Raw genomic sequence first — 26,259 nt, forward strand, 5'->3', positions numbered from 1 at the left:
CAATATGAGCGGCAAAACCACACACCTCCGCTCTTTTTCCTTCTCCGTTCCAAACCCTAAATGCCACACATTATTTCTTCCTCTCCTCTTTACACTGTTGCTGCTTCTTCTACATTCCTTTTTTTCGCCAATGTCTTTCATCGGTCTCACACTCAGAATGAAATTCCTTCTCCTTCGATCTCCTTTCCTATTTCACTATAAACTAACCCTATAAATCTTTCAAGCAACACAACATTCTCCGCATTCGATCTCTAATCACATCGATGGAAATTTTTATCCTCAGGTAACCTTACATGGCGAGTTGAATCAAGTAAGCAACAGGTATTCAAGAACCCTTGATCTTTAGTACTCTAAATGTAACTTTCTTTGATTAGGGTTTTTTTTTGTTTAAATCTCCAGGTATCAAAGAACCTTTGACCTCTCATCCAATTTCTCCTCTCACCCAATTTCTAAAGTCGATCTCTATATGTAACTTTCTTTGATTAGGGTTTTTTTCGTTTCCTTTCAGAAACCCTAAATTGGAACCAGGTGAACTCTCATCCAGGTATGCATCTTTGCTGATTTTAGGGGCTCTTTGTATGATAGGCTTTGTTCAACTGGTTATGTAATTCTTCGGAGATTTGACTGATTCTTACTAATTATCCTTGAAAAAAAAATATTAGATATTTATTATGTTTGCACATGTAAAAGATGGCATTTTAGCATTGTTCGTTGTGGATTTAGGTTAATTCACATGATTTAGGTTTATCTCCATTTCAAGTTGTAAAGTTATTTAGCAAATCAAATTGATCTTTCCCTTCAGGTAGTATTTTTCATTATAACATGGGACATATAATTTTCTCAACTTAGTTTATAACCATTCAGTTACCTCATATTACAGATTTTGGTTGTTAGGGTTTAAATATCTTTTCAACTTAGTATTGTTTTGGTCAAAAATCACACAAGGATAATGTAACCAAACTTTATGTAAACGGGGTATGATGCTTGGTTAGCTATGAAAGTAAAGGATCACTTCTGTGATAAAGATACAAAGACACAATGATTTAGACGAGGAAAAAGCCCTTGATCAATGTATGATCTCCGGCATAAAAAACCTCGGGTGATGGCAACTACCGATCACCAACTTCAATATAATAAAAATGTAGTTACAACTTCGGATAGTAATGAGCTGAGTACAAGGATCACTGAGTGTCTAAGTGTTTGAGAGTTGTGTCGTATGTTGTGTGTGTTCTTCCGAATGAGGAAGATGGGTATTTATACATGTGTAGGTAACTTATTTTAGGTAGATAGACCACTAATCAGCTCATTACCCCTTTAGAAATAAAGATAATCTAGCCTAAATTGCTGCCCATTAATCAAGCTAAGTTTCCATATCCGGTACAACGTCTATCTCCAATTTAGCTCTTGCCATATTTGTGAAAACGCGTCCCTGGATCATGATGTGTAGGGCATATCCTGCTAGGTGTTCCTGCAAAACAATTTTGTAACAAGTGGAAGTGACCGTTAGTGTAAGGATCACCATATCGTCCCATGATCCTGATCCTGAAGTCTGGCTGAGGATCACTATCTGCCAAAGAAACAAGGATCACTGGTCAGGATCACGTATAAGGATCATTTATAGTAAAATCCAGCCCCAACAATTGCCCCCAAAATATAAGGAGTTAAATGTAAATAGATGAGTTATATTTTGCTTTGAGCTTATCTCTAACGGACGATTCCGATTTACTAGCCGTTGCATATGGACTAGCCGTTATGATATTTACGTCACTGATGTGACAATCCCTGCGAATCATCATTATAAATAGGAGATAGGGTTAGGATCATTTTGTATTTAAATTCGAAGTATCTCCCTTTATAATCGTCACCGAAGGCTTGATCAGGTATCATCTTCTTCTTTCTCTTCTTTGCTCTGTTCTTTCGTGCTTTTACTCTGTTTTTTGTTCATAATATGCTGCTCCGTAATTCTCCGCACAAGAGTCCCAAGAAGGATAGTCCCTTAAAGAGCCAGGGAATTATCAAGGATTCTCACGTGGAGAGATGCTGCTTTACTGATGTCCACATAGACAAGATTCGCCATTGTTTCCCAGCGAATGTTGTTTTTAAACCCTTTGATCCTACTGCTTTGAGCGATCTTGTCTCAGATGTCTGGGTGGCTTTTCCTGCTACTCCCTTCCTCATTGGGTATTCATATCCTTTTCCGATGTTTACCCAATCTTTCTTTTCTCTTACCGGCATCTCATATATCCAAGCTATGCCGATGATCTGGAGGGTTCTATATACCTTCGAGAGGATCATCGAGCAAGAAGGGATTGATCTGGGGATGGCAGAGCTGGCCGAGCTCTATGATCTTACTACGTTTGGTTCCCACCGGTATCTGCTGAAACGGAAAGCTGGGGAGGATCACCCTATTTTCAAAGTGACCAAGAATGATACCAACTGGAAACGTCGATTCTTCTTTGTTAAGAGGGATTCCATCCCGGATGGGAAGGATCTGCCCAAGGAATGGGCCACTCATGGTAGGATAGAGGATCCTCGAAGGATCACTATCAGTTCTGTCTCATATGATGAGGATCACTGATGTCTTTTCTTTTTTGTCTTTTTATGCAGCTATCTCCGTTGCTCACTTAAGGTTGACCCCTGCTGCCAAAGAGAGAGTGTTAGCTTTCAAGAAGCTTGATCCTGAAGTTCGAAGCTTCTAGATTATTATCCAAGATTCTCAAGAGATATCCTCTGCGTCTGCCACGATGTCAAGTAAGTATCCTCATAGAAAGTTAGTTTTATGTAAAAATATTTAATTTTAGAAGGGAACTTATCTTGTTTTTTGAATTGTGTAGGTGCTGGAAAATCTGCCAGGTCCGTTAAATCTGCCTCCAAGTTTGGGATCAGTGATCTTGCCAATGTCACGTCCTCGAAGAAGAAGGCTCCTGCTGCCAGCCCTTCAGTCTCAGCTCCTAAAGCGTCCATTCGGGGTAAGGGAAAAAAGAGGAAAGCCTCTGATGAACTCCAAGGATTCCCTCTCCTTCGTCAGCAATTTCTTGACTATGTGAACGAGGTGAGGATCACTGCCCCTGTTGGTTATCTGGTATCTTTCGATGATCACCTGATTCCGAGCTTGTCTTTGTTTCTTTTGTTTGCAGAAACTTGCTGAGATTGAAACTTATCTTGGCAATGTTGAGGACCAGGAGAGCCAGATTGCCGATCTTCAGCAAATGGGTGTGTTGAAGGATCTCAAGATAGCGGATCTTGAGAAGGAACTCCAGGCTACCAAGGATGAAGCTGCTCAGAGGCTGATTGACATGGATAACGAGAAGCAGGAGATCATCCAGGATGCCAAGGTCTCTGCCGCAACTGCTATGTACAAGATACAACTACAAATGGCTGCGGAGGCTCAGGATCCTGCCTTTAACAAGAGCTCATGGGACGTGGAGGGTTGGAAGGCAAGGTTGGCGGACCTGGAGGATGAGGATGAGACTGAGGAGATCCCCATGCTGGAAGGCGGTGATGCTGATAAGGATCAGGGTGGAGAAGCTGGTGGTGATGGAGCAGTGAAGAAGTAAGCTGCATGATTGGGCGATGATGGATATTGTTGACTAGGCCGGAGCCCAATTTTTTAGGATTGGTAGTGGTCTTTTGTGGTTGTTGATGTTTGAAACAATTATGGTTTGTAATCTCTGGACAATAGTTTCTTAGGGTTAAGGATCCTGGATCCTTTGAACAATAGGTAGGATTACACATGGTGGAGGGATCCTCTGTTTGGGGGATGAAGCCGTTGTGATCCTGCCGCCTTTTAATTTCCCTGCAATACTTTTGAACCTATTATCATGGACACCCTTTACCTACCCCAGCGGACGGGCCACGTATTGCTGGTAGAAGCTTTGGGTAGGTAATTTTGACAACTTTTTGAAAGGGTTAAAGATCCTTTTGTTTAATAAATAAAATCTTAAACTTTTGTCGCTTATCTTGTGTTATTATCCTTTTTGATTTTCAATTGTTTTGACACATGTTTGTTTGAAAAGTTGAGCAAATTATGTTTAAGAAATTTAGGATATGATCCTGGATCAAATATCCTATAATCGAAAGTTTTCAAGATAGTTTATTTTAAGGATCATAGGTTCAGTTGCCAAGGTCTAAAGGTTATTCAAATGAATAATGAAATTAAAAGTAGTTAAGGATCATACCTGAGGATCCAAGTTAGGATCCTAACCTTTAATCGGAATTACCATAGGTAAAACTTTAATGGATAATAAGGATTAAGGATCCTTAATTGTTTAACTTCGAAAACCTGAAAAAATGGAATACAACTTGGGACTAAGCCAATATAAAGGATAAGTTAGTAACTGGGGACAAGCCCAAAGGATAACTGAGAATGATCCCAGAGGATCACTGGGGACGAGCCCAAAGGATAACTGGGGATGATCCCGGAGGATCACTGGGGATAAGCCCATAGGACAACTGAGGATGATCCCGGAGGATCACTGGGGACAAGCCCATAGGATAACTGGGGACAAGCCCAAAGGATCGTATGCAAACTGGAGTATGGCCCTTTCTGGCAACTATCCAAACTTAGTGACATGAAAATGTCAAAACCTTAGCTAACGTGAAAACGTTAGAAACCTTAGGAACGGATGTATGGTGCGTCCACCATTATACGTAGGATCCTGGGTATAGCCAGTACGATGAGGTCGCCAGCCCCGAAAGTGGGTACTGATCCCAAGGACGTGAACTATATCAGGATCATCGTGCGCTGCTGGCGGAAACTGGGGATAATCCCAAGGATAACTGGGGTTGGACCCAAGGATCTGTGGTGCTTTTGAAGATCTTTGATGATATGCTGAAGATACCTGAACTTATCATAACTCAAATGGTTTGTGAGTAGGGGATGAAGGATACATGATCCTTATCCTTAAAAAATAAGAAAATGCAATAGTTTTAGGATAAGCATATTACCTGAGTAAGGATCACCGATATCTCCAGGATCCTTCAAGGATACTTCAATGTAAGGATCACATGCAGGAAGGATCATGTTCACATGAAATATTTCTTTAAGTGAACAGCATTCCAGGCTCTTGGTAACAAGTTTCCTTCCATGGTTAGCAACCTGTATGCCCCCTTTCCTGCTTCAGCTTCAATTAAGTAGGGACCTTCCCATTTTGGTGCTAGCTTCCCGTCAGCAGGATTGATGGTATTTTGAAATGCTTTTCTCAACACCATATCTCCGACTTGGAACTTCCTTATCCTGACATTCTTGTTGTAGGCACCAGCCATCCTTTGTTGGTAGCTTGCCATCCTTATCCTAGCTAGATCCCTGTTTTCCTCAATAGTATCCAAATCCTGAGCTAGGATCGTAGCATTTTCTTCAGGATCACGAGCACTTGTTCTAGCAGTTGGGATCACCATCTCTGTTGGGATCACTGCTTCTGCCCCAAATACTAAAGAGAAGGGTGTCTGACCGGTGGCATTTTTGGGAGTTGTCCTATCAGCCCATAGCACATAAGGTAATTCTTCTGCCCATTTCCCTTTCTTGGATCCTGGCTTCTTCTTCAGATTGTTGATGATGATCTTGTTGGATGATTCTGCTTGACCATTGGCTTGTGGGTGAACTGGTGTTGATGTGATCATCTTGATTCCCCAACTGTCACAAAAGTTAGTGGTTCTCCTTCCAATGAATTGAGAACCATTATCACATACAATTTCAGAGGGAATGCCAAATCTGGTTATAATGTTTCTTTTGATAAAGGATATAACTTCCTTCTCTCTGACTTGAGCAAAGGCTTCAGCTTCTATCCACTTGGAGAAATAGTCAGTCATGGCGAGCATAAATACTTTTCCACCAGGTGCTTTAGGAAGCTTGCCAACTATATCCATTCCCCATCTCATGAATGGCCAAGAGGATGGTATTGGGTGTAAGAATTCAGCTGGTTGATGAAGGATATTGCTATGTCTTTGGCAAGGATCACACTTTTTAGCATATTCTACAGCATCCCTTTTCATGGTTGGCCAGTAGTATCCTGTTCTAAGGATCCTTGAGAATAATGCCCTGCCCCCAGTGTGGTTTCCACAATCTCCTTCGTGGAAGTCTCTCAATACTTCTTCTATTTCAGGATCTTCAATACATCTTAAATATGGTCCTGCAAGGGATCGTTTATATAGCACATTATTTAAGATTGCAAATTGAGATACCTTAATCCCGAAAGCTCTAGGATTTTCTCCCGTTGGAATCTCCCCATGTTGCAAGTATCTCATGATCGGTGAGATCCATGATCCTGAATAAGATCGAGCTTCTTCACTAGGGATTATTGCAGTATCCTCTTCTATTTCCATGGCTACTTGATTTTCGATAGCAGGATCCAGGATATGGATGATAGGGATACTTATATCTTCTGGAATTTTTAAGGATGATCCTAGGTTGGCCAATGCATCAGCTTCCGTGTTATCCTCCCTTGGTACCTGTGTTAAGCTAAAAGAAACAAAAGAGAGTGCCAATTCTTTGACTATCTCTAAATATTTGGTTAGTTTTTCACCTTTAACAGCATAGGATCCGTTAAAGTGATTAGTGATCAATAATGAATCTACATATACGTTAAGATACTTTACCCCCATATCCTTAGCGATTTGTAAGCCAGCAATTAGGGCTTCATACTCAGCCTCATTGTTAGTTGCTTGGAACTCACAGGCTATGGAGTGGGGTATTATGTCCCCCTGTGGCGATTTTAGGAGGATCCCTAGCCCTGTGCCTTTGATGTTTGAGGATCCGTCAGTGTGTAGGATCCAAGGATCCTTGGTCTCATCCAGCTGCTGGACCTCCAATTCTGCTTCCTTTTGTAGATCACTACTGAAATCAGCCACAAAGTCAGCTAGTGCTTGAGATTTAATGGCTGTTCTTGGTTCGTATCTTATATCATGGGCACTAAGCTTCACTGCCCACTTAGCCATTCTCCCTGACATATCCGGTTTCCTGAGGACGTTCTTAATTGGAAAATTAGTTTTAACAATAATAGTATGGGTTTCAAAATAATGCCTTAACTTCGTGGATGCCATGATTAATGCAAGGATGAGTTTTTCGAGGTGTGAGTACCTGGATTCGGCATCAAGTAGACTTTTACTTACATAGTAGATAGGATATTGTGTACCTTCGTGATCCTTAACAAGGACAGCACTTACAGCGGTTGAGGATACCGCCAGATATAAGGATAACACATCTCCTTTTTCCGGTTTTGCTAATGCTGGTGCTGAGGACATATATTCTTTTAGGGCTTGTAAAGCATTCTCATGCTTCTCAGTCCATTCGAACTTCTTATTCTTCCTTAGGATATCGTAGAATTCTTTGCACTTTTCTGAGGATTTCGATATGAACCTGTTCAAAGCTGCTATCCTGCCTGTTAGTCTTTGAACATCCTTGGCATTGGCAGGAGATTTGATATTTATTAATGCTTTGATTTGTTCCGGGCTTGCTTCAATGCCCCTCTGGGTTACCATGTATCCTAAGAACTTTCCTGCCTTAACACCAAAATGGCATTTTGAAGGATTAAGTTTCATGTTGTAACTATCAAGGATATCGAATGCTTCTTCCAAGTCCCTTAGGTGATCCTCAGCTTTCTTTGACTTGACCACCATATCATCTATGTACACCTCCATAGTTTTTCCAATTTGATCTTTGAACATCATATTTACCAGCCTTTGATATGTTGCACCTGCATTTCTTAGTCCAAAAGGCATGGCAATATAACAATATAAACCGGTTGGGGTCATAAAGGCTGTATCCTCTTGGTCAGATGGTTCCATCTGGATTTGTTGGAATCCAGATGATGCATCCATAAAAGTTAACAGTTCATGCCCCGCTGTTGCATCCACCATGGAGTCAATGTGGGGTAATGGGAAAGGATCCTTGGGACATGCCTTATTCAAATCAGTGAAATCGACACATACCCTCCACTTTCCGTTTTTCTTTTGGACAACAACCACATTGGCTAACCATTTAGGATACTTTACCTCTCTGATCATACCTGCTCGGAGTAGTCTCTCTACTTCTTCTTGGATAATGGCATTCCTTTCTGGTGCAAACTTCCTCCTTTTTTGATGGATTGGCTTGATAGACCTGTCAATGCCAAGTTTGTGAGTAATAATATCCTTAGATATGTTGGGGCTGGATTTTACTATAAATGATCCTTATACGTGATCCTGACCAGTGATCCTTGTTTCTTTGGCAGATAGTGATCCTCAGCCAGACTTCAGGATCAGGATCATGGGACGATATGGTGATCCTTACACTAACGGTCACTTCAACTTGTTACAAAATTGTTTTGCAGGAACACCTAGCAGGATATGCCCTATACATCATGATCCAGGGACGCGTTTTCACAGATATGGCAAGAGCTAAATTGGAGATAGACGTTGTACCGGATATGGAAACTTAGCTTGATTAATGGGCAGCAATTTAGGCTAGATTATCTTTATTTCTAAAGGGGTAATGAGCTGATTAGTGGTCTATCTACCTAAAATAAGTTACCTACACATATATAAATACCCATCTTCCTCATTCGGAAGAACACACACGACATACGACACAACTCTCAAACACTTAGACACTCAGTGATCCTTGTACTCAGCTCATTACTATCCGAAGTTGTAACTACATTTTTGTTATATTGAAGTTGGTGATCGGTAGTTGCCATCACCCGAGGTTTTTTATGCCGGAGATCATTCATTGATCAAGGGCTTTTTCCTCGTATAAATCATTGTGTCTTTGCATCTTTATCACAGAAGTGATCTTTTACTTTCATAGTTAACCAAGCATCATTCCCCGTTTACGTAAAGTTTGGTTACATTATCCTTGTGTGATTTTTGACCAAAACAGTTTGGCGCCCACCGTGGGGCAATTGGTGCTTCATTCATAAGAAAATCTTTTGTTCGAAATCATTTCAAAGAGTTACATGGCTTCATCATTGGAGAACACCTCCACGGCAATGTCTGCAGTCACCTCAACACAAACCACTCTACCTCCTCCACCGGCAGGATCCCAGAGAAATGCTGAGAAGAGACCAACCCCTTCTTTCTCTAAACCTCCATCTTCTTCTGCTATGAATTCTTCTATTCCCAGTACTAGTGATGTGTTTGCTTTAATTTTGCAGATGAAGGATCGTATGCAGCGGCAGGATGAAACTAATGACAGGATCCTCAGGGAGATTGGAGATCTCAAAAGACAAAAGAAAGCGGCAGAGGATCATTCCCCACTGATGCCAAAATCCTTGAGTTTTGAGACTCCAATGGTCACCTCTCAGCCATCAGGGATCCCAGACGTACAGATCACAGGGGAGACGAGAGGATCACATCTCAAGTCAGCAGCAATGACTCAGACATCCGGCTCGTATTTTCAGCCAGCAGGATCCTATCCTCAGTATATGGGATCCTTCATGAATCCGGGAGCCTATCCGGGGGCACAGCAGTTTCAAGGATCCTACTTTATCCCAGGATCATCCCAGGTTCAAGGATCCTCCTTCGTTCCAGGATCATCCCAGATACCAGGATCCTTACAGATGCCAGGATCCCTAAAAAGCTTGCAAACAGGGAGTTTAGATGTCCATCAAGGGGACTTCATTCCAATGCAGACCATTGCTTCCACTGGTCCCTCCGTTGTTCCAGAATCCCAGCAATATGGATTCCCTAACTTGAACCCAATGGGAGGTAACACTTTAAATAATTATCCTATCACTAACATGCAGGATACAGGTACCAATCACGCTATGGCCAGGGAATTACAGAAACTAAAGGACATGATCTCAAGTGTTCCAGGGGTAGTCAAGCCTATCCCAGAGATTGCAGATGGAAGCCACAAGGTATCACGCTTTGCACCACCAATTTGTGATGCAGAGGTGCCCAAAAGGTTCCATATCCCTACCATGAAGCTGTATGATGGCACAACGGATCCAGAGGAGCATATAGCACAATACAGGGAAAGGATGGAAATCAATCCTATCCCAGAAAAGTTGAAGGAAGCATGCCTATGTAAAGGATTTGGTTCCACTCTAACTGGATCAGCTCTTAAGTGGCTGCTAAGTCTTCCCCCTTACTCTATTACTTCATTTGCTAATTTAGTTAATTTATTCAATAACCAATTCTCTTGTAGTAGAAAATTTGAAAAATTAACTAGTGATTTGTACAGGATAACTCAAAATCATAACGAATCATTAAGAGATTATATAACTAAATTTAGTAAAGAATCCTTGGATATTCCCAACTTGGATATGGCTACGGCTGTTGAAGCCTTCAAAATGGGACTTCTTAAGGATTCATTATTCTATGATGATCTTGTTATGACACCTTGCAGGAACTTAGATGAAGTAAGAACTCGAGCACTCAGGTTTATCCGGCTAGAGGATGACAAGAGGATCCAGGAGAGACAAGCGGGATCCTCAAAACCGGAGAAGCAAGGATCCTCCTTCAAAAGCAACAAGTTCAAATCCTACCAGAGGAATGAGAACAAGAATGTGCATGCTGTTGACCAAGAAGAGGATGATGAAGAATATCCTCCAATCTCAGAATATTGTTTTTCCGTTGATAATCATGAACTAATCCTTGCAATGCAGAATCTAGGTGAAAAAGCTAGGTGGCCCAGGAAGAATGACAAACCATCCGGGACTAAAGACAAGTCCAAATGGTGTGCATACCATGAGGATTTCGGGCATCTAACTGAAGATTGCATAGCCTTAAGAAAAGAAATTGGATACCTGCTAAGCAAGGGGCATCTAAAGGAATTGTTGGGAAGAAAAAAGCAAAGGACCCAGGATCCTGAAAGGATCCCTGAAAAGGCTCCAGCACCTCCGGCAAACGCACAAGTGATTAACTTCATATCCGGAGGATCAGACATTTGTGGAACATCCTTCTCAGCGGCCAAAAGACATGCAAAAGAATCAAAAATGGATAATGGAGAAAGGCCTATTAGAACCTCAAGCGTCTCAGAAGGAAAGATGATAACATTTGATGAGGATGATCGCATTAATGTTCAGGATCCTCACCATGATAGCTTAGTTATCACTCTCTTTATCTCTAACCATTTTGTCCGCAGGATCCTTATTGACGGAGGGAGCTCAGTGAACATTATCCAGTTTGATGTCTTGAAGAAGATGGGAATCCCAGAATCAGACATCACACCAAGATCCTCCGTGCTTGTGGGATTCAGTGGAGAAACGAAGAAAACTCTGGGGGACATCAAACTCCCAATCTACGTGGAAGGATTACATAATTACCAAAAATTTTGTGTTATTGACTGTTTATCTTGTTGCAACGTTATCCTTGGCAGGCCTTGGATACATGACATGAAAGCAGTTCCATCTACCTACCATCAATGTGTGAAGCTCCCTAGCCCATGGGGGATAATCAAGATCGACAGTGACCAGCAAGAAGCTAAGGATTGCTATACCTCATCCATGAAGCCAACCTCGAGGCCAAGGGAGCAATAGCAATTACAGTATCCTCCGAGGAACGTCTTGGAGGCAAGGGAACAAGATGTAGATGAAATCCTCTTGGATCCTAGTGATCCTGAATCGAAAATCTATATCGGATCAGGGATCCTTGGCAAGATGAAAGAAGACATGATATCCTTCCTCAAAAGAAGAAAATCTACCTTTGCTTGGAAACATGAAGATATGACAGGTATATCTAAGGATATTATTACTCACAAACTTGGCATTGACAGGTCTATCAAGCCAATCCATCAAAAAAGGAGGAAGTTTGCACCAGAAAGGAATGCCATTATCCAAGAAGAAGTAGAGAGACTACTTCGAGCAGGTATGATCAGAGAGGTAAAGTATCCTAAATGGTTAGCCAATGTGGTTGTTGTCCAAAAGAAAAACGGAAAGTGGAGGGTATGTGTCGATTTCACTGATTTGAATAAGGCATGTCCCAAGGATCCTTTCCCATTACCCCACATTGACTCCATGGTGGATGCAACAGCGGGGCATGAACTGTTAACTTTTATGGATGCATCATCTGGATTCCAACAAATCCAGATGGAACCATCTGACCAAGATGATACAGCCTTTATGACCCCAACCGGTTTATATTGTTATATTGCCATGCCTTTTGGACTAAGAAATGCAGGTGCAACATATCAAAGGCTGGTAAATATGATGTTCAAAGATCAAATTGGAAAAACTATGGAGGTGTACATAGATGATATGGTGGTCAAGTCAAAGAAAGCTGAGGATCACCTAAGGGACTTGGAAGAAGCATTCGATATCCTTGATAGTTACAACATGAAACTTAATCCTTCAAAATGCCATTTTGGTGTTAAGGCAGGAAAGTTCTTAGGATACATGGTAACCCAGAGGGGCATTGAAGCAAGCCCGGAACAAATCAAAGCATTAATAAATATCAAATCTCCTGCCAATGCCAAGGATGTTCAAAGACTAACAGGCAGGATAGCAGCTTTGAACAGGTTCATATCGAAATCCTCAGAAAAGTGCAAAGAATTCTACGATATCCTAAGGAAGAATAAGAAGTTCGAATGGACTGAGAAGCATGAGAATGCTTTACAAGCCCTAAAATAATATATGTCCTCAGCACCAGCATTAGCAAAACCGGAAAAAGGAGATGTGTTATCCTTATATCTGGCGGTATCCTCAACCGCTGTAAGTGCTGTCCTTGTTAAGGATCACGAAGGTACACAATATCCTATCTACTATGTAAGTAAAAGTCTACTTGATGCCGAATCCAGGTACTCACACCTCGAAAAACTCATCCTTGCATTAATCATGGCATCCACGAAGTTAAGGCATTATTTTGAAACCCATACTATTATTGTCAAAACTAATTTTCCAATTAAGAATGTCCTCAGGAAACCGGATATGTCAGGGAGAATGGCTAAGTGGGCAGTGAAGCTTAGTGCCCATGATATAAGATACGAACCAAGAACAGCCATTAAATCTCAAGCACTAGCTGACTTTGTGGCTGATTTCAGTAGTGATCTACAAAAGGAAGCAGAATTGGAGGTCCAGCAGCTGGATGAGACCAAGGATCCTTGGATCCTACACACTGACGGATCCTCAAACATCAAAGGCACAGGGCTAGGGATCCTCCTAAAATCGCCACAGGGGGACATAATACCCCACTCCATAGCCTGTGAGTTCCAAGCAACTAACAATGAGGCTGAGTATGAAGCCCTAATCGCTGGCTTACAAATCGCTAAGGATATGGGGGTAAAGTATCTTAACGTATATGTAGATTCATTATTGATCACTAATCACTTTAACGGATCCTATGCTGTTAAAGGTGAAAAACTAACCAAATATTTAGAGATAGTCAAAGAATTGGCACTCTCTTTTGTTTCTTTTAGCTTAACACAGGTACCAAGGGAGGATAACACGGAAGCTGATGCATTGGCCAACCTAGGATCATCCTTAAAAATTCCAGAAGATATAAGTATCCCTATCATCCATATCCTGGCTCCTGCTATCGAAAATCAAGTAGCCATGGAAATAGAAGAGGATACTGCAATAATCCCTAGTGAAGAAGCTCGATCTTATTCAGGATCATGGATCTCACCGATCATGAGATACTTGCAACATGGGGAGATTCCAACGGGAGAAAATCCTAGAGCTTTCAGGATTAAGGTATCTCAATTTGCAATCTTAAATAATGTGCTATATAAACGATCCCTTGCAGGACCATATTTAAGATGTATTGAAGATCCTGAAATAGAAGAAGTATTGAGAGACTTCCACGAAGGAGATTGTGGAAACCACACTGGGGGCAGGGCATTATTCTCAAGGATCCTTAGAACAGGATACTACTGGCCAACCATGAAAAGGGATGCTGTAGAATATGCTAAAAAGTGTGATCCTTGCCAAAGACATAGCAATATCCTTCATCAACCAGCTGAATTCTTACACCCAATACCATCCTCTTGGCCATTCATGAGATGGGGAATGGATATAGTTGGCAAGCTTCCTAAAGCACCTGGTGGAAAAGTATTTATGCTCGCCATGACTGACTATTTCTCCAAGTGGATAGAAGCTGAAGCCTTTGCTCAAGTCAGAGAGAAGGAAGTTATATCCTTTATCAAAAGAAACATTATAACCAGATTTGGCATTCCCTCTGAAATTGTATGTGATAATGGTTCTCAATTCATTGGAAGGAGAACCACTAACTTTTGTGACAGTTGGGGAATCAAGATGATCACATCAACACCAGTTCACCCACAAGCCAATGGTCAAGCAGAATCATCCAACAAGATCATCATCAACAATCTGAAGAAGAAGCTAGGATCCAAGAAAGGGAAATGGGCAGAAGAATTACCTTATGTGCTATGGGCTGATAGGACAACTCCCAAAAATGCCACCGGTCAGACACCCTTCTCTTTAGTATTTGGGGCAGAAGCAGTGATCCCAACAGAGATGGTGATCCCAACTGCTAGAACAAGTGCCCGTGATCCTGAAGAAAATGCTACGATCCTAGCTCAGGATTTGGATACTATTGAGGAAAACAGGGATCTAGCTAGGATAAGGATGGCAAGCTACCAACAAAGGATGGCTGGTGCCTACAACAAGAATGTCAGGATAAGGAAGTTCCAAGTCGGAGATATGGTGTTGAGAAAAGCATTTCAAAATACCATCAATCCTGCTGACGGGAAGCTAGCACCAAAATGGGAAGGTCCCTACTTGATTGAAGCTGAAGCAGGAAAGGGGGCATACAGGTTGCTAACCATGGAAGGAAACTTGTTACCAAGAGCCTGGAATGCTGTTCACTTAAAGAAATATTTCATGTGAACATGATCCTTCCTGCATGTGATCCTTACATTGAAGTATCCTTGAAGGATCCTGGAGATATCGGTGATCCTTACTCAGGTAATATGCTTATCCTAAAACTATTGCATTTTCTTATTTTTAAGGATAAGGATCATGTATCCTTCATCCCCTACTCACAAACCATTTGAGTTATGATAAGTTCAGGTATCTTCAGCATATCATCAAAGATCTTCAAAAGCACCACAGATCCTTGGGTCTAACCCCAGTTATCCTTGGGATTATCCCCAGTTTCCGCCAGCAGCGCACGATGATCCTGATATAGTTCACGTCCTTGGGATCAGTACCCACTTTCGGGGCTGGCGACCTCATCGTACTGGCTATACCCAGGATCCTACGTATAATGGTGGACGCACCATACATCCGTTCCTAAGGTTTCTAACGTTTTCACGTTAGCTAAGGTTTTGACATTTTCATGTCACTAAGTTTGGATAGTTGCCAGAAAGGGCCATACTCCAGTTTACATACGATCCTTTGGGCTTGTCCCCAGTTATCCTATGGGCTTGTCCCCAGTGATCCTCCGGGATCATCCTCAGTTGTCCTATGGGCTTGTCCCCAGTGATCCTCCGGGATCGTCCCCAGTTATCCTTTGGGCTCGTCCCCAGTGATCCTCTGGGATCATTCTCAGTTATCCTTTGGGCTTGTCCCCAGTTACTAACTTATCCTTTATATTGGCTTAGTCCCAAGTTGTATTCCATTTTTTCAGGTTTTCGAAGTTAAACGATTAAGGATCCTTGATCCTTATTATCCATTAAAGTTTTACCTATGGTTGTACCGATTAAAGGTTAGGATCCTAACGTGGATCTTCAGGTATGATCCTTAACTATTTTCAATTTCATTATTCATTATCCTAACCAACCCTTATACTTTGACAACCAAACCTATGATCCTTGAACCAAAATACTTTGAATAATTTCAATTTGAGGATATTTGATCTAGGATCATATCCTAAGTTTATCAAACACTTTTTCAACTCTCGTTATTTTAACAAATATAGCAATTAAGAAATAAGAGGATTATTGAAGGATAACAACACAAGATAAACCAGAAAAGTTAAGTTATATTATTTAACAAAAGGATCATTAACCCTTTCAAAAAGTTGTCAAAATTGCCAACCCACATTTCTACCAGCAAAACGTGGCCCGTCCACATGGGTTGGCAAAGGGTGTCCATTGTCTATGCGGTCTTAGCATTTTTGCAGGAAAGAAAAAGCGGCAGGATCACAAAGGCTTCATCCCCCAAACAGAGGATCCCTCCACCTTTTGTAATCCTACCTATTGTCTAAAAGGATCCAGGACCCTTAACCCTAAGAAACTATTGTTTAAGTTACGGACCATAAATTGTTCCAAACACCACTACCACAAAAAACCACTACCAATCCTAAAAAAAATTGGGCTCCGGCCTAGTCTCGAAATATCCATCATCGCCCAATCATGCAGCTTACTTCTTCGCTGCTCCATCACCAGCTCCTCCACCCTGATCCTTATCAACATCACCTCCCTCCAGCATTGGGATATCCTCAGCATCATCGTCATCTTCCAACTCTGCTAGCCTTGCCTTCCAGCCTTCAACATCCCATGTGCTCCTGTCAAAGGAAGGATCTTGAGCCTCCGCAGCCATCTGCAGTTGTATCTTGTACATGGTTACCGCGGCAGAGACCTTAGCGTCTTGGGTAATGTCATGCTTCTCATAATCAAACTTGATCAACGCCTTAACAGCCTCATCTTTGACTGCCCGGATCTTCTTCTCAAGATCGGCAATCTTAAGATCCTTCAGCCCACACGTCTGTTGAAGGTCAGCAATTTGACGATCCTGATCCTCAACCTGATTGACGTAAGTCTCCATTTCGGAGAATTTCTAAAGAAGACAACAGGAAAGCAACATCAGACACATGTGATCCTCGGACTTGTCGAAGACAATTAACAGGGGCAGTGATCCTAACCTCATCAAAATAGTCAAGGAATTGCTGACGGAGAAGAGGAAATCCTTGAAGATCATCTGAAGCCTTCCTCTTTTTTCCCTTGCCCCGAATGGACGCTTTAGGGGCTGAGACTGAAGGGCTGGCAGCAGGAGCCTTCTTCTTCGAGGACGTGACATTGGCAAGATCACTGATCCCAAACTTGGAGGCAGATTTAACAGACCTGGCAGACTTTCCGGCACCTACACAATTCAAAAACAAGATAAGTTCCCTTGTTAAATTAAATACTTTCACATAAAACTTATTTTCTATGAGGATACTTACTTGACATTGTGGCAGATGCAGAGGATATCTCTAGAGAATCTTGGATAATGATTTGGAAGCTTCTGACTTCAGGATTAAGCTTCTTGAAGGCTAACACTCTTTCTTTGGCAGCAGGGGTCAACTTTAAATGAGCAACAGAGATAGCTGCAAAAAAGAAAAGACATCAGTGATCCTCATCATATGAGACAGAACTGATAGTGATCCTTCGAGGATCCTCTATCCTACCATGAGTGGCCCATTCCTTGGGCAGATCCTTCCCATCCGGGATGGAATCCCTCTTAACAAAGAAAAATCGACGTTTCCAGTTGGTATCATTCTTGGTCACTTTGAAAATAGGGTGATCCTCCCCAGCTTTCCGTTTCAGCAGATACCGATGGGAACCAAACGTAGTAAGATCATAGAGCTCGGCCAGCTCTGCCAACCCCAGATCAATCCCTTCTTGCTCGATGATCCTCTCGAAGGTATATAGAACCCTCCAGATCATCGGCATAGCTTGGATATATGAGATGCCGGTAAGAGAAAAGAAAGATTGGGTGAACATCGGAAAAGGATATGAATACCCAATGAGGAAGGGAGTAGCAGGAAAAGCCACCCAGACATCTGAGACAAGATCGCTTAAAGCAGTAGGATCAAAAGGTTTGAAAACAGCATTCGCTGGGAAACAATGGCGAATCTTGTCTATGTGGACATCAGTAAAGCAACATCTCTCCACGGGAGAATCCTTGATAATTCCCTGGCTCTTTAAGGGACTCTCCTTCTTGGGACTCTTGTGCGGAGAATTACGGAGCAGCATATTTGAACAAAAACAGAGTAAAAGCACGAAAGAACAGAGCAAAGAAGAGAAAGAAGAAGATGATACCTGATCAAGAGTCTTCAATGATGGTTATAAAGGGAGATACTTCGAATTTAAATACAAAATGATCCTAACCCTATCTCCTATTTATAATGATGATTTGCAGGGATCGTCACATCAATGACGTAAATATCATAACGGCTAGTCCATATACAACGGCTAGTAAATCGGAATCGTCCGTTAGAGATAAGCTCAAAACAAAATATAACTCATCTATTTACAATTAACTCCTTATATTTTGGGGGCAATTGTTGGGGCTGGATTTTACTATAAATGATCCTTATACGTGATCCTGACCAGTGATCCTTGTTTCTTTGGCAGATAGTGATCCTCAGCCAGACTTCAGGATCAGGATCATGGGACGATATGGTGATCCTTACACTAACGGTCACTTCAACTTGTTACAAAATTGTTTTGCAGGAACACCTAGCAGGATATGCCCTATACATCATGATCCAGGGACGCGTTTTCACAGATATGGCAAGAGCTAAATTGGAGATAGACGTTGTACCGGATATGGAAACTTAGCTTGATTAATGGGCAGCAATTTAGGCTAGATTATCTTTATTTCTAAAGGGGTAATGAGCTGATTAGTGGTCTATCTACCTAAAATAAGTTACCTACACATATATAAATACCCATCTTCCTCATTCGGAAGAACACACACGACATACGACACAACTCTCAAACACTTAGACACTCAGTGATCCTTGTACTCAGCTCATTACTATCCGAAGTTGTAACTACATTTTTGTTATATTGAAGTTGGTGATCGGTAGTTGCCATCACCCGAGGTTTTTTATGCCGGAGATCATTCATTGATCAAGGGCTTTTTCCTCGTATAAATCATTGTGTCTTTGCATCTTTATCACAGAAGTGATCTTTTACTTTCATAGTTAACCAAGCATCATTCCCCGTTTACGTAAAGTTTGGTTACATTATCCTTGTGTGATTTTTGACCAAAACAAGATATACCTGTCATATCTTCATGTTTCCAAGCAAAGGTAGATTTTCTTCTTTTGAGGAAGGATATCATGTCTTCTTTCATCTTGCCAAGGATCCCTGATCCGATATAGATTTTCGATTCAGGATCACTAGGATCCAAGAGGATTTCATCTACATCTTGTTCCCTTGCCTCCAAGACGTTCCTCGGAGGATACTGTAATTGCTATTGCTCCCTTGGCCTCGAGGTTGGCTTCATGGATGAGGTATAGCAATCCTTAGCTTCTTGCTGGTCACTGTCGATCTTGATTATCCCCCATGGGCTAGGAAGCTTCACACATTGATGGTAGGTAGATGGAACTGCTTTCATGTCATGTATCCAAGGCCTGCCAAGGATAACGTTGCAACAAGATAAACAGTCAATAACACAAAATTTTTGGTAATTATGTAATCCTTCCACGTAGATTGGGAGTTTGATGTCCCCCAGAGTTTTCTTCGCTTCTCCACTGAATCCCACAAGCACGGAGGATCTTGGTGTGATGTCTGATTCTGGGATTCCCATCTTCTTCAAGACATCAAGCTGGATAATGTTCACTGAGCTCCCTCCGTCAATAAGGATCCTGCGGACAAAATGGTTAGAGATAAAGAGAGTGATAACTAAGCTATCATGGTGAGGATCCTGAACATTAATGCGATCATCCTCATCAAATGTTATCATCTTTCCTTCTGAGACGCTTGAGGTTCTAATAGGCCTTTCTCCATTATCCATTTTTGATTCTTTTGCATGTCTTTTGGCCGCTGAGAAGGATGTTCCACAAATGTCTGATCCTCCGGATATGAAGTTAATCACTTGTGCGTTTGCCGGAGGTGCTGGAGCCTTTTCAGGGATCCTTTCAGGATCCTGGGTCCTTTGCTTTTTTCTTCCCAACAATTCCTTTAGATGCCCCTTGCTTAGCAGGTATCCAATTTCTTTTCTTAAGGCTATGCAATCTTCAGTTAGATGCCCGAAATCCTCATGGTATGCACACCATTTGGACTTGTCTTTAGTCTCGGATGGTTTGTCATTCTTCCTGGGCCACCTAGCTTTTTCACCTAGATTCTGCATTGCAAGGATTAGTTCATGATTATCAACGGAAAAACAATATTTTGAGATTGGAGGATATTCTTCATCATCCTCTTCTTGGTCAACAGCATGCACATTCTTGTTCTCATTCCTCTGGTAGGATTTGAACTTGTTGCTTTTGAAGGAGGATCCTTGCTTCTCCGGTTTTGAGGATCCCGCTTGTCTCTCCTGGATCCTCTTGTCATCCTCTAGCCGGATAAACCTGAGTGCTCGAGTTCTTACTTCATCTAAGTTCCTGCAAGGTGTCATAACAAGATCATCATAGAATAATGAATCCTTAAGAAGTCCCATTTTGAAGGCTTCAACAGCCGTAGCCATATCCAAGTTGGGAATATCCAAGGATTCTTTACTAAATTTAGTTATATAATCTCTTAATGATTCGTTATGATTTTGAGTTATCCTGTACAAATCACTAGTTAATTTTTCAAATTTTCTACTACAAGAGAATTGGTTATTGAATAAATTAACTAAATTAGCAAATGAAGTAATAGAGTAAGGGGGAAGACTTAGCAGCCACTTAAGAGCTGATCCAGTTAGAGTGGAACCAAATCCTTTACATAGGCATGCTTCCTTCAACTTTTCTGGGATAGGATTGATTTCCATCCTTTCCCTGTATTGTGCTATATGCTCCTCTGGATCCGTTGTGCCATCATACAGCTTCATGGTAGGGATATGGAACCTTTTGGGCACCTCTGCATCACAAATTGGTGGTGCAAAGCGTGATACCTTGTGGCTTCCATCTGCAATCTCTGGGATAGGCTTGACTACCCCTGGAACACTTGAGATCATGTCCTTTAGTTTCTGTAATTCCCTGGCCATAGCGTGATTGGTACCTGTATCCTGCATGTTAGTGATAGGATAATTATTTAAAGTGTTACCTCCCATTGGGTTCAAGTTAGGGAATCCATATTGCTGGGATTCTGGAACAACGGAGGGACCAGTGGAAGCAATGGTCTGCATTGGAGTGAAGTCCCCTTGATGGACATCTAAACTCCCTGTTTGCAAACTTTTTAGGGATCCTGGCATCTGTAAGGATCCTGGTATCTGGGATGATCCTGGAACGAAGGAGGATCCTTGAACCTGGGATGATCCTGGGATAAAGTAGGATCCTTGAAACTGCTGTGCCCCCGGATAGGCTCCCGGATTCATGAAGGATCCCATATACTGAGGATAGGATCCTGCTGGCTGAAAATACGAGCCCGATGTCTGAGTCATTGCTGCTGACTTGAGATGTGATCCTCTCGTCTCCCCTGTGATCTGTACGTCTGGGATCCCTGATGGCTGAGAGGTGACCATTGGAGTCTCAAAACTCAAGGATTTTGGCATCAGTGGGGAATGATCCTCTGCCGCTTTCTTTTGTCTTTTGAGATCTCCAATCTCCATGAGGATCCTGTCATTAGTTTCATCCTGCCGCTGCATACGATCCTTCATCTGCAAAATTAAAGCAAACACATCACTAGTACTGGGAATAGAAGAATTCATAGCAGAAGAAGATGGAGGTTTAGAGAAAGAAGGGGTTGGTCTCTTCTCAGCATTTTTCTGGGATCCTGCCGGTGGAGGAGGTAGAGTGGTTTGTGCTGAGGTGACTGCAGACATCGCCGTGGAGGTGTTCTTCAATGATGAAGCCATGTAACTCTTTGAAATGATTTCGAACAAAAGATTTTCTTTATGAATGAAGCACCAATTGCCCCACGGTGGGCGCCAATCTGTTTTGGTCAAAAATCACACAAGGATAATGTAACCAAACTTTATGTAAACGGGGTATGATGCTTGGTTAGCTATGAAAGTAAAGGATCACTTCTGTGATAAAGATACAAAGACACAATGATTTAGACGAGGAAAAAGCCCTTGATCAATGTATGATCTCCGGCATAAAAAACCTCGGGTGATGGCAACTACCGATCACCAACTTCAATATAATAAAAATGTAGTTACAACTTCGGATAGTAATGAGCTGAGTACAAGGATCACTGAGTGTCTAAGTGTTTGAGAGTTGTGTCGTATGTTGTGTGTGTTCTTCCGAATGAGGAAGATGGGTATTTATACATGTGTAGGTAACTTATTTTAGGTAGATAGACCACTAATCAGCTCATTACCCCTTTAGAAATAAAGATAATCTAGCCTAAATTGCTGCCCATTAATCAAGCTAAGTTTCCATATCCGGTACAACGTCTATCTCCAATTTAGCTCTTGCCATATTTGTGAAAACGCGTCCCTGGATCATGATGTGTAGGGCATATCCTGCTAGGTGTTCCTGCAAAACAATTTTGTAACAAGTGGAAGTGACCGTTAGTGTAAGGATCACCATATCGTCCCATGATCCTGATCCTGAAGTCTGGCTGAGGATCACTATCTGCCAAAGAAACAAGGATCACTGGTCAGGATCACGTATAAGGATCATTTATAGTAAAATCCAGCCCCAACAAGTATGATTTACAATCTATTTGCTAACAAATTAGGTGATATTTGGGATTCGCTGGAGTTTTCTACTTCTTCCAGTTTAATGTTTGTTGTTATAATTTTCATGGAATGGAATGGAATGGAATTAGGAAGTTTTGCAAGTATAATTGGATTTAAAAAGGAAATAATACATAAGAGATGATACTTGAGGTTTGGATCATGATTTTGAAGCCGTAAATTATGGTTATATTTCTGTTGAAAGATTAATCTTATAGGAAAACACTCATGATTTCTTACTAACTGGTAAATTTTAAAAATTGTATTAACAAATTACTAGAGTTTGAGTTAAGGCATATAGATGCATTCGGCTCTACGGCTTATGAGAATCAGGAAAATACTGTTTTCTAATAATTTCTTTCTCTAATTTACAGGGGATGACGACTATCCTACAGGTGGATCACTATGCTCAAAAGGTTCGCCCCGTTTTCTTTCCATTTACTGTTCTCCTTGCAAACGTCAAAGAAGCAGTGATTCATGATTTCTATATCTTGAAGAAGAAAAGAGTCCATCTATTGAAGTCCTTCCCGATGAGATTCTTTATGAAATCTTTAGGCGTTTGCCCGGTGGTCAAGCTCGAAGTGCAGAGATGTGTGTCTCTAGCTGTTGACTCACTGTTCTGAGTAATGTTAGAAACAGAGATTGTTCATGAACCATCTAATGACTCTGAAATGGTTCAAGAAAATGATGCATTTCTTACTATATGCTTAGAAGGAAAGAAAGCAACAAATATCTATTTTTGACACGATAAGGGATAGATAAAGAATGATTGCGGTTCAAGCAGTGTCTTCCAAATGAGATGGCTCACTACGCTGCAGGCTGTTGGGATGCTGAAATCGAGTCTTCTTATGGAGGACTGGTTGGACCGAGTGTGTTGGGATTGCTGACATATCCACATATGACCTGCGTGCACCCACTGTAGGTGTTTTGTTCCTCGCATTCGCTTATTTTTATGTATTTGAGTTTATTCATTTAGACATGTTTTTCGTTTATGTTAATACATTTGTTTTTTAGGACAAAAGTGGTGTAGCTCTTGTAGCCCAAGAGATATTTTGCAGAGTTAAAAGAAGTGGATGTAAATATTGTCCTTGTGATGTTTTTCTTTTCTTTTTTTTTTAAATTGAGCAGTTGCTAATATTTAGTGCTTTTATAGGAACTGGTTATTAAACATGTTAAGAAGGAACTTGGGCTTGCATTGAAGGGTAGTCAAAAGATGGTGGGGTTGAAGCACCGGAGGTATAAAGGAATTTATCTTTTAACTTTACTTCTATCAAAATTTTAAACTATAATTTTACAACTAAAACTAGAAATGTAAGGTATATAAAAGAATCAAGTCTAAACTATAATATTGAAACTCTTTTTTTTTATATCTGGTAAATTTTGGCATAAAATACTTTATTAGTTTTACTTATGTTATAAAAGTTTTCCAAAAACTAAACTATTCATTTAAAGAGGTTAAACAGTGAGCTTGCAAACCTGCGGGTCTGATCCAAACTGAGCTGAACCCATTTAAATTAAACTAACAAATGGGCTTTTTTGTTGGTGTTTTCGTTGGAATGCAAACCTGCGGGTCTGATCCAAACTGAGCTGAACCCATTTAAATTAAACTAACAAATGGGCTTTTTTTGTTGGAATGCATATCAGTATATCACCTTTAAAAGCTATCCTACATTAACTGATGGCTGCATTTTGTAATCCTGTATGGTGTTTTCGTGGATCAATGTAGGTTGATTGGCTTAACAAGTTCATCGAGTACATGTGGCCTTGACAAGGTATATTAGTAAGTAGTAACGCTAATTATGATCGTTTTTGCTGTTTCTTTAGTAACCCGTTTGTATTCGTAGGCAATATGCAAGACTGCAAAGGAGATTGCAAAGCCCATTATTGCTGAACAAATTCCAAAGTTCAAAATTGATTCGGTTCAGTTTGAGCATCTTACCTTATGGTTGTTGCCTCCTACTTTTCAAGGTAATCTTTGATATTTTTCTTAAAATATCAAAGTATTTACTGTTATTCTTAAATCAAATAAACATGTTTTCCAAAATATTTGTTGTTATTCATTTTTGTTACGCATTTGGTCCTGTGAAGATTCTGAGTTTCTGACTACAGGTTACATGGTTAAGAACTAAAAACCAGAACAGCTGGCCCAACCATAACCTGTTCATACGGTCTATGTGTTGGTATTAAGACTGGTCTGGTTGGTCCAACAAAATAAAACTGGTCTAAACCAAGTGCTTGAGGCATAGCAAGGAACCGAAACAAATCAGTCGACCACAAGTGCCTTTCTCATGCAGATCCAACAAGTACATTTCTGGCTCACTAATGAAAAAGGGGACAAAGGATTATGGCAGTGTCGTGGAGTGTGTCACAGTGGATGGCGATATGGTGTGGATGGCGATTAGTGATTGGGTTATTTCTTGCTTAACTGTTACTGATGAGATCGCTGGTTCGATTCTGACCGGTGATATCGGTCCATTTCATGTCAGTTAGGTTCAAATTTGCTGCCCGTTTTAATTTTGTGCAGGTTAGTAATTATGTCTCCTGATGTGTTAAGTTTTTTTAACTCTAATTTATACTCTTTAGACGTGTAACTTGTAACCTGAATTCTGTTATCTTTAGTTTTGTTTCCGTGGTTACACCGTTACCATTAAAAAAGATATATGGTTCTGGTTTTGATTTTTTACATTTTTGCTATGATTTCATCTGCAATAGATAGTGGTTCTGATGTCATAGCAACTTTAAGGCCTATAAAGGAGTTATTTTTAATTATATAGGTTCAAGTTCTGAACATTGTGCAACATGATCTTGTGCATATATGAATTGGAGAAGATGTATGACATATGCAGTTTCAGTACATTGGTTGCAGTTTCAATCCGAATTGGCCCATTTTCACATAATAGCCACATAGGTAAATAAAATAGCCATGGGTATGGAATTTTATAATCACGGCCAATAAGCATGGATTGGGTGTCAAAAAGTATTGACCCGTACTCAACCAGAACCAACCCGGGCCCGTTTCAACACGAAAAATTGCCCCTTGATGTATAATCTTCTTTAAAAAAAACATTTTTAACCAACCCGCCCCAAAAACCCGTTTTGGCCCGAACCCGTTTCGACCTGACCAAAACAACCTGTTTTTTTAATTTAGCCGTTTTGACCCATGACCCGACCCGTTTGCCAAGTCTACTACAACCTTTTTTTTAATTAGCAATTTTTTTTAATTGAGCCGTTTTGAAAACTTGAGGAGTCATGTACATTAATTTTACCTAAAAGTATACACCTTACATGTACATTTAAGGTTCATGGTGGCATGATGGATAATAGAAGCATTTTTAGCTTTGTTCATCATGTTGGTTATCATTATAGGGAACATAAACTTTTGGCATCAATTAACAAAAGAGATATTCTCGGTACATATCACAAAAATAATTGATACGTATTTTTTATGCTGCCGCATCGCTATCCGCGGCAACGTACGGGCATTCCCACTATTATTTATACACTTTGTGATAATGTAGATTAAATTTCCCGACCCGCGAAGTTCGCGGGTGATAACCTATGTCCTTATATATGCACCTTGCAGGATTTAAATCATCTCCACGTTTAGATAGAAGATTCGTACTTTACCACCACACCAAGGGACAAGGTAGTTGGTAGCTTACGGGTGCTGTATCTTTTTGTTGGACAATCACCCAACAGAAGCAGGTAGATTTCGTAGGGAATCCAAACCGAGGTCCTAAACAATGCCTTTGTCTCATTGTAGTTTACTAATTTATTATTACTTCAACGGTTATTTAATTCAAACGATTACTTCAATAAATTAAACTTATTCATTTGTGTTTTA

General features: G+C 40.8%; 1 long non-coding RNA gene across 6 annotated transcripts; it reads left to right on the forward strand.

Annotated features, from left to right (window-relative positions):
* The first annotated feature begins 244 nt into the window (after positions 1-244).
* On the forward strand, positions 245-26,259 carry LOC110878472. 6 transcript variants are annotated; one of them, XR_002557972.2, is made up of 10 exons: positions 248-321; positions 400-544; positions 22,790-23,333; positions 23,430-23,490; positions 23,569-23,651; positions 24,142-24,187; positions 24,260-24,383; positions 24,525-24,939; positions 25,190-25,323; positions 25,999-26,259. It is a non-coding gene; the product is annotated as an uncharacterized LOC110878472 (long non-coding RNA). The 6 variants fall into 6 exon arrangements; XR_002557973.2 differs by lacking the exon at positions 25,190-25,323; XR_004867092.1 differs by lacking the exons at positions 25,190-25,323; positions 25,999-26,259 and having other exon boundaries at positions 245-321; positions 509-544; positions 24,525-25,051.

This window comes from Helianthus annuus, chromosome 9 (genome assembly GCF_002127325.2).
Source record: "Helianthus annuus cultivar XRQ/B chromosome 9, HanXRQr2.0-SUNRISE, whole genome shotgun sequence".
Lineage (NCBI taxonomy): Eukaryota > Viridiplantae > Streptophyta > Magnoliopsida > Asterales > Asteraceae > Helianthus > Helianthus annuus.